Here is a 12,905-nt window from a genome sequence, read left to right as displayed (position 1 = left end):
CGTGGCGTATTCAAACTTGAAACTATCGCCATCTCTAGGTCAAACCATGGACTAATCTCGTATATATTTGCGAGTAGGAACGTCATGTCAAAATATGAAAATGGTTACAAGCTTCGTGAGTATTTTATTGTTTTGCCTTAAATTTCCCGGACTATTATACCAATTTTAACCAGTTTTATTTAGTCTTAACGTATTAAATCTAGTGCAATTATGAACTTTAACTATCAATTAGGCCAATATTATTAGAAAAACCAATAAATAAGCAACAAATTATATTGACAATACATTATAAATAAATGAGGTTATTTAATATGACACGTAGCTTAACCTTATTTTTACAACTGTCAATATTTGTGACAATACGAACTGAAACCTTTCTAATAGGTGAAAACGAAAGTAATTTACAATCGAATAAAGTAGTATCAGTCTTATTTGTGGTTGTATAATGATATAAACTAAAAAAATCATGTGAAAAAACTCAAATTCTTTAATAAATCACTTCGTTTGTTATGGGTCCCCATAACTTAATATCTAATCATTTAAGTACCAATTTAAAAACAAAACTAGAAGAAGAGAAAAACCAATTGAGCTTAAAAGTAGTAGTTTCGCCTCTATCGAATATTTTAAGGGATTAAAACAAATATTTATCGATAGAAACAGATAAAAAACTAGATTCGTAAGCAAAAAAATCGACCACAGTCACTGACTTGCAATTTTTTTAGTAAAATCTTAAAGCTGATGGTTTTATCTTCAAAATGATATGAAATTTTGTATTGTTTAATCAAGAATTTTGTCTGAAAATGGGCACAACAAGTGATAAAGCTGCTCAAGAGCTCAGAAAAACGCTATAATTGAAGTTGTAAGTGACTGGAGAGCCTCCACTGTCTAAAATGTCCTGTCCGCAAACTCAAAACCAATTTACCACATTCGTGAGCAAAAAAAATCGACTGAGACCAAACACCTGCATCCACAAGAAAAAAAATTGAGCACGGAGATGTCCTTTGGTGTTCAAGTCCAACCAGAGCTCAAAGACACTCGAGGATTGAAGCTGTGAGTGATTAGAGAGTCAAAAGAAAACTACGATTTGCCAGACAAGATATTGATTGACCTGAAGACCAATGGGGCTCCGATCTCTCCTCAGACTAAAGCAGAATGTGCCTGTAAGGTAAAAATAGAAGAGGACGAATCTCCAGATGACCTGGAGAAAGATTCGCGATTAAATTTAGATCTTAAGGAAGCTAATCGTTCAAATATACTTTTTTTCCATTGATTAGAAGTTTCAGTCCTGATTGTTTCCACTGCAAGATTCCGACTGCAATCACAATAAACAAAACTGATCACGGAGATGTCCTCTGGTGTCCAAGTCCAACCAGAGCTCAAAGACACTCGAGGATTGAAGCTGTGAGTGATTAGAGAGTCAAAAGAAAACTACGATTTGCCAGACAAGATATTGATTGACCTGAAGACCAATGGGGCTCCGATCTCTCCTCAGACTAAAGCAGGATGCGCCTGCATGGTAGAAATAGAAGAGGACGAATCTCCAGAAGACCTGGAGAAAGATTCGCGATTAAATTTAGATCTTAAGGAAGCTGATCGTTCAAATCTACTTTTTCTCCGTTGATTAGAAGTTTCAGTCTTGATTGTTTCCACAGCAAGACTCCGACTGCAATCACAAGAAACAAAATTGAGCACGGTGATGTCCTCTGGTGTTCAAGTCCAACCAGAGCTCAAAGACACTCGAGGATTGAAGCTGTGAGTGATTGGAGAGTCAGAAAAAAGCTACGATTTGCCAGAAAAGACTTTAATTGAACTGACGATTCCGATCTATCCTCAGACTAAAACCTGCGTGGTATTGATAATCTACAGAAGATCTGGACATAAAAGGAAACTGGTGGCTTTTGGTAGAGGTTTCTAGATGGTTTAGATCATCATAGAAGATACTTTAGGTGTATACGTCGTGCTCTATTCAGTTCCAATGACGAAAACTGCAAAACTATGTCCATACACATACTACAGATTCTGTACGGAAGAATTTACAGGATGTCGTTGCTATGGATTAACCAGCGCGAACTTAAATCCTATCAAGGGATGATCTAAAGAGAAAATTTTAGACTAGAAATCTTGTACCAGTGAAAAAACGATTGGAAGCTTTATTTGATATTTTTTATCACGAAAATAACTCAATAACAACATAGATTAATAGATTTTAAATCAGGGAAAAGGTTGAAAGCTACAGATTTTTTTACTAAAGACTTTTGACCACGAATGTACACTTGAAAATTATAATTTGAGAAACTATGAAAATAAAAAGGAATAATGAAGTTAAAAAACAGAAGATGTGGACTGGAAAAAGGCTCTAATAGAAAATCTAACTCAATCTTAAACCTCCTGTCAAAAATTTGAATAGTAAAATTCGCTAGAACATGTCTATTAAAGTTTAAAAGAAAAAATAGCACCGAACGGACGTTCTATAAACAATGGGGTGTTCTCGGTCGTCATCATAAAACCCCGAGGCAGTTCATTATGTAAGGATGAAAAGAAAATTCAATCTGCGTGACGGGTTCCGCCCTTCTGGTCTGACAGCCCGTGATTAGACATTCAACAACATGACCCGAAACAGAATAAAATAAAAAAGGTATATCTCTGAGCTGTTACCATAGACATATATATATATATATCATTCCGAGTCGAATCGAATTTAAGAAATATACAGAGTGTATTTCGCAATTTAATCGATTTTCATACACAAAAATTGGATCGAAGCTTTCAAAAATGGCCGCGAAACCGTCGAGAATTATCCGCATCTACGAAGGTGATTCCAAAAGTACCCGGACTGACCTAGAAATTGCTGTATTTGAACGTTAATAATCTATACAGCATATTTTTTAAGTTTGAAGATAAAATGAGTTTCCTGTTACATTCTAGAAAGCAAAAATGGAGGACCAAAGACCAAAACATCATCCGTACAATCCAGACAAGGAATTCCTCGATACCGGCATCAGAAAGGTCCTGGAGAGGTGTCAAAAATATGTCAGAGGTTTTGTCTCGATCATATTTGAACCGCCCTCGTATCTATCATGAGTTTTAATGATTTTGTTCGTTTTTCTCTTGATTATAGCTTGTTCATGAACTTCAATTCAACTACTAACGATCCCATTGAAGTAATATTATTTCGAAAATCGTAATAAGCACCGATGATAAAAAAGACGTTCCAAATCCACTCTAATTTCTCTTGTGTGTTAATCACCTTCACCTTATAATCTTGCGGTAATAAATCACTTTGATTGTATCAATAAATCATGGGGGCATTTCCATAATATCATGATTAATATTTACATATTACAAAGGCATGCAATTAGGTGTTTATATGTTGTAAGAAATGAAACCAATAAATTTATATTCGCTGATCTTTATCAATGAAAAATTACGTATTATATCTTTATAAATCACTTGTTCCATTGAAAGTTCATCACAAATATCAAATTACTTACCAATTGAGATCATTTGTGACAATTATACAAGAAACTGGTGCGTCAAGTCGAACAAAAACCTTCACTACGAAAAAATATACTTAACCTCAAGGTCATCAATCTAGGTTCGAAAACCTTTAAGTGGAAAACGAAGGGAAGGTATCAGGGACTCAATCTAAATAGGTAAGAAAAAGAAAATTACCTTTTTATAGGTTTTGGAACGCGCCGAAGTGGATGGAAAGAAGATCTATCTAAGATAGAAGTCTCCTTGGGGTATTGCAGCTTCAATGGACACCAGAAGACACTGGGTTAGTTTGGGATTACCAAATCTGTGAATACTCAACAACCCCAGGGTAACTGCAAGAAAAGAGGACTCAATAAACTCTGCGGGTAGCAACTGGTTCAGATATTTATCGGAAAGTAGCTGTACTGGATGTTAGACTGATCTGTTAGGAAGAGTTTTTTTTGGACAAAGAGTGGAAGGAAAGAAAATTTATTCAAAGATCGATCTAGGAATACTAATAGAAGTCTCGTTGTGGTATTGCAGCTTCAATGGACACCAGAAGACGTTGGGTTAGTTTCTAGCAAACGAAAGCTCAATCCAATGCGAAACAAATCTAGTGGTTTGATTGGGATTACCACATCTATGAATACTCAACAACCCCAGGGTAACTGCAAGAAAAGAGGACTCAATAAACTCTGCGGGTAGCAACTGGTTCAGATATTTATCGGAAAGAGGCTGTACTGGATGTTAAACTGATCTGTTAGAAAGAGTCAAATCAGCACTTCGAGGATGAATTACTCTTCAAAATTCGAGTGTTTGCATTAGTGCTGTACGTGATAAGGTTGAGGAATTGATAAATTATCAGAAAATTTCAACCAGAACAGAAATTTCGATCAGAAATTCGCACGCTAGGAAGTTTGCTCGCGTTTCCGCGAATTGAGTTAGGAAACATTCAAAAAACCTTAATTATAATCCTGATTTGTCGCCATTAGTGCATTAAAAAAGGCACTTGACTAACCATGATTCTAAAGCAATGCAGAGGTTCAATCTTTCGGATGAAAAATCCTTTCGAAAGTTTCCGGAGGAGTTGCAAAAGTGTGTACTGTGACAGGAACTAAAAAAATTGAACCACCCTCGTAGTTACAACACTGTGGTATCAAATATGTCGAGAATGAAACTTTTGTTGAGTCACATAATTATGTTCAACTACAGCTAGAGCTTGAAAAAAACTAAATTCGTTGAAACAATTATATTAACTAGGACTCAAAGCTCTCCAATATCAATTGCAGATTATTAAAACCCTTACCGACGATTTTGTTTGATCTACCATATACGTATATACCTAATTTAATAAATTTGACTTGCTACAACTGAACATTAAGTTATAAAACGTAAATAGACGAGTAAAATGTACCTGGCGTTTGGTTTAAACAGGGTACCAGACGTGTACTGAGTTCTTTTTGTACAACATTCCTTTATTTTTTAGGGAAACGACTTTTTAAAGCAAAAACCATAAAGAAAAATGTAAAATAATAAAAAGGAAACTTGTTTTTCTATGGAATTATATCTAAAAATAGGGAAATTATCGTTTCATCAACTCCTGTATCATTTTTATTACGAATCTCGACTACGAAACGCAACAAAAAGAATGTTATGACAACAATCAATGTGTCAGATTAAGTATGAGTTGTAGCACGTATAAATATTAATATTGATGTGTGTGAAGGGATGCCAGAGACAGTTCCCTTGATGCTCGTAACTTCATGTCGACCATTTGTTTCAATCTCGCAAGACTTTAATGACTGCATTAGTCTGGTGACATCAAATATTACCGGGTCACGTTCCATCTCTTTCTCTTCCTCCCTTTCCGAATGTCGTTTCAGCCCTTCCACTTTAATTTAGACAACGTAAACTACGGAGTTTTATATATCTGTCAATTTTTAACAAACTAGTTTCACGTACAAATAAACCCGAACTTGGAAAATCATTTAGATCAAAGGAAATCACCAAAACCTTTCGTAGAGTACTTAAAATCTATTCCAGACGGTTGAGCTATCAATTCCTTGGTATATAGTGGACAGATTTGTGGTTTTTATATAAAATATTCTGGTTTAGTTAAGTTGAATCAATGTATGTGACCTGGTTCATTCAACAACACTTTCTTTTTAACCAAACGCGGTCGTTTTTCCTTGATTCCTTCGATGCAATGATCGCCATCTTAAAAAACCGACGCCTACTGATGGAAGCCTGGTAAATTCATAGGATCCCCATCAAAACTACCCCTTAAGTGTCCGAAGGCAGCATGGAAGAAAGGGAATTGGTTCTGGCCACTTGTTCCTGAGCTTGGGCACAATGATAGTTCAAAACAAGCTTGTCGATAGTCTCAATAAGCAGGAAACCTCAAAACTCTCCAAAAACTACTCCTGAAGAGTCCAAGGGCACCTTAATAGGAGAAATTTCGGCCAGATTTACCGAAGCCTGGTACAAAAATCTTGGACACCCTCTAGGACTCCTGGGAGGTAGTTGATTTTGGTCAATTGTTCTTAAACTTGGCACAATGATAGATCGAGATGCGTTCCCAAATTTTCCTCACCTCAAAGTGATCAAATTTGATCAGACTACTTGAATCAGGTTTGATACGAATCAGAGTCTATTCAAGATTTTCCTTGAGGACTTAACATCAGATGTGGATGGTTTATGCAGCAGAAGATGTAGATAAAGAGGTAGATGTTGATGATGAAATAATATTAATTACTTCTCCTGGAAGTTTTGCTCTCGTACCAGCCACATTATGGTACCTGGAGTGATGAATTTTCATGAAGTGCAGTTCATTGACGACCCAGTTAGGTTGCTTCAAACTTTCATTGTGCCAAGTTCCAGGGAAACTGTTCGAAACCTCTTATGGTACCCTTGAACTCTTCAGGGATAGTTTTTGAAGGATTGGTAGCGATTTGGGGCTTCGCGTCCATTAAGACTTTCAACTATCATTGTACCAAGTTTTTCGAAAAACTGTTCGGTACCCTTGGACTATTCAGGGATTGTTTTGGGACGGTTGGTAGCGATTTGGGGCTTCGCGTCCGTTAAGACTTTCATCTATCATTGTACCAAGTTTTTCGAAAAACTGTTCGGTACCCTTGGACTATTCAGGGATTGTTTTGGGACGGTTGGTAGCGATTTGGGGCTTCGCGTCCGTTAAGACTTTCATCTATCATTGTACCAAGTTTTTCGAAAAACTGTTCGGTACCCTTGGACTATTCAGGGATTGTTTTGGGACGGTTGGTAGCGATTTGGGGCTTCGCGTCCGTTAAGACTTTCATCTATCATTGTACCAAGTTTTTCGAAAAACTGGTGGAAGCCTAGTTTCCATAAATATCGAGTGGGGTGTTTTTGATGATTCTATAACTGTCTGTACGTCTTAATCGGCATATTTTTTAATACTTTTCAATATTTTATACAAAATGTTTCGTATGTTACCGCACTATAAAAAGTACGAGACATTAACGAATGTAGTCATTATGTTGTAACTTATGTTAATATTATTTATAATTTGTTTTATAACACTAATAAATACAACGATTTAAGTAAAAGCTAAGCATTCAACATCATTAATAAATGACATTTAAGAATTTATTAGTAAATTGCTTCATATGACAAACGTTGAACATAAAACATGTTTATTAGTCATTTATCAAGCGAGTTCGCTTTTGCTTTTCTCGTTTATTCCTATACGAACAAAGCTGGTTTAAAGTGATTTGCCACTAACAACCATAAATTCGTTAAGATAAAGGTGCAGCTTGACGCTAAATATGGTCAAAGTGTACAAGGTGTACAACTACCAAGGAGTGAAACATTTATTTGTCGTTTAATCCTTTAATGTCTTTGTTTTATTATCTTTTTTTATTATTTCTATTCACAATAATATAAACGATACTGTTTTAAACAGTATCACACTGTTTTTTACTTAGACAGTCACACAAATTTGTTTTTATTTAGTCAGAGGGCGCTCACTGTTCTGTACAACGCACCAACAAACTAATCACGAAGAATTTCTGAACGAAACTGTCAACTGTCAATGTCAAAACTGTCACTCACTGACAGACATTCTTAGAACATAAACTTTTTTCGCGTCAGTCACATTTTATCATTTTGAGAAAATTATAAATAATCTAAATTTGTATAGACTCAATATTTATATGGATGATTTATTTAAAAATTTCTACGTAATTTATCAAAAAATATCAGAAGATAAAGATTTTTTTGAAATGAGTGTTGGCCAAAAGTGAATCGATTTATTAGTAAACACTTCAGAAGAATTTGACAACTTTAATTTCAGTTATAATTGAGATTACGATTTAAAAAAGATTGTAAATTAGTAATTGTGCGAAAAAATATGTATTTAAAACAATTAATTAATAAAATATTGTCCATTTTTCTAAAATACTGTTTAATATTCTTCATACACTCGAATACACTTTATTTCTTTTAAAAAAAGGTTCGCAATAAAGAAACCTTCGGAAAAAAATTACCATAAATTGTTGGTTACACAATCAAACATTTCTAATTGAACTGCATACTGGCAAACATCGTGTTAAATACATATAAGGAAATAATTTAGTTGGTTAGCCTACAACTTATCAAATAAAAATTAATAAACGTCCGAAATGCAGATTAAAAACACTGGAGGGAAAAGATTTCGACAGAAATTGTACAAAGTGAAAGTAAAAAGTATTCTCAACATAATGTGTTATCAATGAGGTTAGGTTAGGCTAGAATACTCTGCGATTCCAAGTGCCACCAAAGCACACCATGTAAAATTAAATAACAATTTTAAAAACTGTATTATTTTGGCCTTTATTAAATAAAAAAAAACACAACTAGTTTGTCCTGAAATCGGAGTTATCCGGTGCCCTCTTGTGGTAGGTTAATCAACGACATTTTTCATAACCTCAATTTTTTCTTTATGTAAAGAAAACGATGTTATCTTTTATTACCTTCTGTATATCTATTAAACCAAAAATATTATCGAGAATATGTCAAAAAATTCGTTTTTGCTTGCACTTATGAAAGTTACGGATTTATTAACCATTGGGCATGAGCCGCCCCTGGTTTCCAAAGAGTTAGTGCAGAATTATTTAATCCTTCAAACAAACTACAAGAATATACATCATTATCCATTAAAAAATCGAATGTTTTATTTAGAAAACATACTTAAATATAAATTGATGATTTCGCAACTTTAAAGTCCTATAACTCAGAAACGACGGGTTTTTATGAGAAATTTTTCACGTCACAGTATTATTCTGACGTCATCTACTCACTCCAAATCGAAATTAATCTTTTATCATCGTTAATTTCAGTATTATCACTTATTTCGTGATCAGTATCTGATTCAATTGATAAATCTATCAATTATCACTGAAATTTGTTCATTAAAAGTGTAAAAAAAAATCTACGTTGTTATGAAATAATTTTCCTACGAGATTTTTTCAATGCGACATATTTGGAGTCGATGAAATTTAACTCGGACCAAGATTAGCGATGGCGATATTCGAAATATTCGCTACCGTTCGTCGAGGCATGTCGCTTACAGAACAATCAAAGTTTTGGTCTCCATATCACGTAGTTGACATTCCTCGAGGACATCCGCGTCTTCTTATTCTTCGGCATTGTCCCCTTGTCAGCCGTTATTCAATCAAGTAGCTGATGCTTTCGACAGCTACTCGTCCGACAGCAGGTTTCGAACTAAATAGCAAAAATTCCGAATATGGGTGATTTCGTTCTAACTGTGATTTTTTGTATTCAAAATTTCAAGATTTTAAAATTTAACTTTTCTAACTTTTTTATGCATATTATTCATCTATTTTACTGTAAAAATAAAACTCTAAGAGGAATTTACTACAACTTCAAAGTATCACGAGCAAGACACAAATGTCGGATTTTGAGTTCCACGGTACTGACTCATTTATCCACGGTACTGACATGGTAACTTAAGATATTAAACAACAAGTGCATCAATTTTCCTCAGTTTGATCATAAACATTAGAATTTATAAGGTAATTAGTTTAAATCATTTGTTACGACAAAAAAAATTAATAATTTATCGGTAAATTCTAGGAATGGACATGACACGGTACTGACATGGTAACTTAAGATATTAAACAACAAGTGCATCAATTTTCCTCAGTTTGATCATAAACATTAGAATTTATAAGGTAATTAGTTTAAATCATTTGTTACGACAAAAAAAATTAATAATTTATCGGTAAATTCTAGGAATGGACATGACACGGTACTGACATTCAAGTGATGTAGTATAAGTTTTCTTTAAGTGGCAAGTTATATTGTATAAAAATAATGTTTAAATATCTTAAGAATTATTCAATTAACACAAAATTTTTATTAATTGATTATTAATTAATGACTAGTACAAAAAAACAATACAGGACATTGAATATCACAGTTATAATGGAATCACCCATATGTCGAAGGAATTTTTCCTCAAAACGAATAATTTTTATTAATCGTAGTTTGATACTTGATTTTATAGATGTCGCTTTCTCTTATTTTGCATTTAGAACACCCCGCGAAGTAAATCGTTATCTTAATTTTGTAGATCTAAAAGAAGCATTCGAACCCGTTCAGGATCCTTACATTTCTTCTTATTTAACAGTAAAACTTTTTAATTGATTAAAAATAGACGTCCACGACGATTGGCTCTTCCATATCTATATATGACGTATCTAAAAACGTCGTATATACAGGGGATAGATAGAAAAATGTGCAATACTACTTTGTATCAGACATTAGTCTGGTCACCCCTTTTTTTGAGACACTCCGTATATTTAGAATCGTAGTATATTTATTGGTTAATCTCGTCAATAACTTTTCTACAATATATGGTCGAATGAATAAGTTTATTGAATAAAATAACAATAAAGAAGATACCGAAGTGAAAAATGTATTAGAGAAGATGAAACGGCGTGGACTGTAAATAAAAAAAAAACCGCGATAAGTAGACCAATAAATGTAGTTATGGCGACGGGCGAACAGCGCGAAGCGGTGGCCGTGTCAAGCGGGTAACAGCCAGGATTAATGGGCCTAGAGAGACGGCGGAGGATAATAAATTCCACCAGCCCAAGAATTACCGGCTTGCAACTTGCGAAATATGACAGACTAATAAATCCGAAAGAGCAACGGCGAGAAACTAGGAAGGAAATAGCGATGCGCTGTTATTTTTACACCAGTGATTTTTTCACGGCTACCAAAACGAAATTAATTAAGCGAATACGAGGGTTGTTAATCGAGTTCGGGGAAGAGCTGCGATTGGTTTGCCTCAAACAAACAACTGATGGTGTACCGTTCAGAATTGACCTAATGGAATACCATCGATGATTTCTAGTACAACAACCGATTATTACAAAAATGGTGGAGATTTATGAGTCTCACAACCATAAATGATTTAGTTTTTTCATTTTCAGACACTCGCCAAGTACAAATGACAGTTTTTTCGTTAAGACAACCTCTAAAAACAAAATAACGATTTGTTTTAGTATCTAACAATCTCTGAAGATAAATATCGACTTCTAAAGACATATTATGATGTTATAATCAGATGAATGCTTGGTTCTAACTTAATATTTAATGTTTTCACCACCACTTCACCAACAACTTCTATCTGACGCGCGTTTCGATAACCGTCTTCAGAGACTGAAGACACTTGGATTGAAATCGACGCTGAATAGTTGAATGATGGAAAAAAAATCACAGTTCCTTTATTTTTGTAACCCGTTTGCATCTCTATTCGAGTTGATTTACGCGCGCCATATATCTGACTTGTTACAAACCCCAAGTTGGCTCGCGGTGCCGGCCTCCAGCAATCTCTCATTATTTTTCGTTTTCAAGAAGTGGGTAGTTTGGATACGACCATATTTTTCCTGTGGCATAGCGAAACCGAGATAGTTAATGTGATTTATACGAGAACAGATAACTCAAAAACGACTTGCGTATGATAACGTCAACTTCAGAAGGAACTTATCTCCGGGGGTTTGTTAAATCTTAAACTGCGATGTAGTATATATTTTAGAACCGCTAGGCTTTCGAATGCTCGCCTCCAAAACGACGACGAGGAATTTATAAACGTGTTAATTAACGTTATCATTTCCGTACACACTTTTTTCGAAATTACGAACACTCCTCAACATAATTAAAAGTTTTCTTGGGCAGAATCGTGAGTTAGATCCAGCATTTCTGAATATGGAACATATTTAACACAGAAGAATCAGTAAGATAAGATTTTAGCTGAAAAGAAAAAAAATTGGATCATCAGCTTTCCTTATAAGAGAAAATATTTGTATCCTAATGATCCAGAAGTAATTTGGGATAAATTATTATAACTATTGTTGAAGATATTGTTTATTTGTTGTTGCTGTCAATCAAAACTAGAACCTCACGAAGCTGATCGTTCAAATCTACTTTTTTTCCATTGATTAGAAGTTTCAGTCCTGATTGTTTCCATAGCAAGACACCGATTGCAATCACAAGAAACAAAACTGGGCACGGAGATGTCCACTGGTGTTCAAGTCCAACCAGAGCTCAGAGAAACTCGAGGATTGAAGCTGTGAGTGATTGGAGAGTCAGAAGGAAACTACGATTTGCCAGAAAAGATGTTGATTGAACTGAAGACCAATGGGGCTCCGATCTCTCCTCAGGCTAAAGCAGAATGTGCCTGCATGGTAGAAATAGATGAGGACGAATCTCCAGAAGACCTGGAGAAAGATTCGCGATTAAATTTAGATCTTAAGGAAGCTGATCGTCCAAATCTACTTTTTTTCCATTGATTAGAAGTTTCAGTCCTGATTGCTTCCACAACAAGACACCGATTGCAATCACAAGAAATAAAACTGAGCACGGAGATGTCCACTGGTGTTCAAGTCCAACCAGAGCTCAGAGAAACTCGAGGATTGAAGCTGTGAGTGATTGGAGAGTCAGAAGGAAACTACGATTTGCCAGAAAAGATGTTGATTGAACTGAAGACCAATGGGGCTCCGATCTCTCCTCAGACTAAAGCAGAATGTGCCTGCAGGGTAGAAATAGAAGAGGACGAATCTCCAGAAGACCTGGAGAAAGATTCGCGATTAAATTTAGATCTTAAGGAAGCTGATAGTCCAAATCTACTTTTTTTCCATTGATTAGAAGTTTCAGTCCTGATTGCTTCCACAACAAGACACCGATTGCAATCACAAGAAATAAAACTAAGCACGGAGATGTCCACTGGTGTTCAAGTCCAACCAGAGCTCAGAGAAACTCGAGGATTGAAGCTGTGAGTGATTAGAGAGTCAGAAGGAAACTACGATTTGCCAGAAAAGATGTTGATTGACCTGAAGACCAATGGGGCTCCGATCTCTCCTCAGACTAAAGCAGAATGTGCCTGC

Source organism: Diorhabda carinulata, chromosome 9, assembly GCF_026250575.1.
Source record: "Diorhabda carinulata isolate Delta chromosome 9, icDioCari1.1, whole genome shotgun sequence".
In the NCBI taxonomy this organism is placed as follows: domain Eukaryota; kingdom Metazoa; phylum Arthropoda; class Insecta; order Coleoptera; family Chrysomelidae; genus Diorhabda; species Diorhabda carinulata.
The sequence above is the reverse complement of the archived record's forward strand: the minus strand, read 5'-3'. Positions refer to the sequence as shown.